This window comes from Peromyscus californicus, unplaced genomic scaffold (genome assembly GCF_007827085.1).
Source record: "Peromyscus californicus insignis strain IS unplaced genomic scaffold, ASM782708v3 Scaffold_12__1_contigs__length_115047231, whole genome shotgun sequence".
Taxonomy (NCBI): domain Eukaryota; kingdom Metazoa; phylum Chordata; class Mammalia; order Rodentia; family Cricetidae; genus Peromyscus; species Peromyscus californicus.
The window spans coordinates 8584807-8587589 of NW_026294413.1; positions in this window are offsets into that span (position 1 = coordinate 8584807).

The following is a 2783-nucleotide window of genomic DNA, read 5'->3' on the forward strand; positions in this document are numbered from 1 at the left end:
ATCAAGAGATATAAATATTAGAACCACTTTGAGTTTCAATTATAAATGTGTCTCTTGGATGTACAGGATAGAGAGGCAAATCCTGAAGTTCAGAATGACTAAATATTTTTTGAATGATTGTGCTTGGGATACAACCATCAGGCTCATTTAAATATATTTCTGAGTTTATGATATAACTATATGATACACCTTTCCATTTTCTCCCTCTAACTCTTTCTGTACACGTCACTCCCCCTCTCATTTAATATTGTGGACTCTTTTCCTTTGTTTATCTATCTGTCTATCTGTCTGTCTGTTTGTCTGTCTATAAATGTTTGTGTGTATGTGTTGATATATACATATATCAACAATTTTATTTTTGTTTGTGAACTATTTAGAGAACAAAATCCACCATGCAGAAGAAGCCCTCCGTGCTCTGGGTTGGCCCAGAGACTCCCAGAGCATTATAGTCTATTGCTGAACTGATGTTGCCCTTGATTGCTGCCTAGGGAATGAAGGTAAGTTTTTATTGCTAAGGATACCTAGGCTCTTTCAGAATGCAATGAATAATTTTCTCAGTGTATCTCAGTTTAAAAGAGTGAGTGGATCTGGAAGTGTAGATTGTGGTGGGCAGAATTTTCCTACCATATTAATTAACAGACATTTGATAAGACATGGTTTCTGCTTGTATTTTAGTCCCTGATCTGATTCTTATCAATTAGAATCATAGGATGTCTATAGATAAAAACATAACTTCCTGGGAAGGGGTGGCAAATTGAATTGGTGTGGGAAGACTGCTGTCTGGGAATAGCGTGTCTAGGAGGCATGTACAAAGGTCTTATGATGAAAAAGCAGGATGCAGACAAAGAATCCTATGTCAGATAATTATGCATGAAGGCAGACAAGGGGGTGTGCTGTGTAGGTAAAATAACAGAGGTGAAATGTCACTGGACTGAATGATTGAAAGCCACGATCCAGCACAGTTACAATGACATGGATCTTATAAGGAGGGCAGATTTCACAGGGTATTGTAGTGATATATTGTGCACTCTAATAAACTTGCCTGGGGATCAGAGAACAGAACAGCCACTGGATTAGACATAGAGGCCAGATAGTGGTGGCACACACCCTTAATCCTATCACTTGGGAGGCAGAGATCCTTCTGGGTATCTGTGAGTTCAAGGTCACACTGGAAACAGAGCCAGGCAGTGGTGGCACACACCTTTAATCCCAGTACTGGGAAGCACACATGCCCTTAATCCCAGGAAGTTACATGGCTGGGTGGAGAAAGGTATTAAGTGTGAGGAAACAGGAACTACGGCAGTTCAGCTGAGACCCTTTTGGGTGAGGATGCAGAGACTTTCAGTCTGAGGAAACAAGATCAGCTGAGGAGTTGGTGAGGTGAGGTTGGCTGTGGCTGTTCTGCTTCTCTGATCTTTCACCTTTCACCCCATTATCTGCCTCTGGGTTTTTATTATAAGACCATCTAAGATTTGAACAAAAGGTTATATGGTACAGGTAACATTATTAGCACCACCCTACAGTGAAATTAACTTATGCACGTGGATTTGTGAGATATGTACTCATCTCCCTTCCAGCTATTTGTACCATTTAAATTTTTGATGAAATGTTTCCCAGTGTTGGAATAGGTTTTTTTAAAAAGAGAGAATTTGCTTCTTTGACAAGATACAGCGACAGATTTTCAACCACTCCCAGAGATAAAGGTAGGAAGGGCTGCCACAGCCCATTGCAAAGAGCACAGATCAAGTAGCGGGGAAATAAGTTGAGATGGGCTCTCTGTTAGCTAGGAGAAGTAGGTCTCTTCTATTGAGGATCTAACTCTTCCTCAGATCATTCTTCACCAAATAATTTCAGTGATTTCTGCTAAGATGTTAGCTTTTATGACTCTCACTGGATATTGAAACTATCATCTATGGCAAAGAAATGCATCTGCAACAAAGAAATGTACCTGTGAGTCAGGGACATAATCTTCAAGGGCAAATTCCCAATAGTACATATGCAACAAATCTCTGTTTCTTCCATGTCAGTGGCTGGTGCAGACCTTGTCTTTGCCACTGTAGACTCTACAGGGAGGATCAACTCTCTCCATGATTAGCCCAGGAAAGGGTATTGTGACAGATTGAAGCTTTCAATCTTTAGCTCATTTGCTGACATTTCTCCACGGGGTCTTTTAGTAATTGTCAACTCAGAGCCTGAGAAACATATACATCCCATCTGTCTTTCTTTCTGGCCTTGTTTGGCCTTTGAGAACACTATTTATGGATGGAGTGATTTCTCAATGCTAATAATAGGACTTAGGATGTGTGACTTGATTCCTTCTTTGTTTTGGGTTAGGAAAGAAAGATTAAAATCATCCTGCCTCTTCTCTTTCTAAAGAAACAGCTTTAACAGGAATGAAGTTTATATAATGTAAACTTCACTTGTTTGATGTGTACAATTCAGGGTTTTGTGTGCAGTCATGGAATTTTGCAATAATAATCATTATAATAATTTTCCAATCTTTCATTGGCCTCAAAAACTAGACAAAGCAAAGAAAAGCAAAACACACCTCTCATACCCATCCACACTAACTTAGGCTCATCGTTGTGGCTCATAGCTTTATTCCTTGCATCCAGGAAGCATAGGCAGGCAGATCTTTCTGTGTTCATGGCCATGCAACACTGCATAACAAGATCCTGTCTCAAAAAAGAAAACAAATAATAACAACAACAAAAACTGTTAACAGTATGTTTCATGGTCCTATGAACCTGCAGCACACTTTGTGTACATAGATTTGCTGGAAT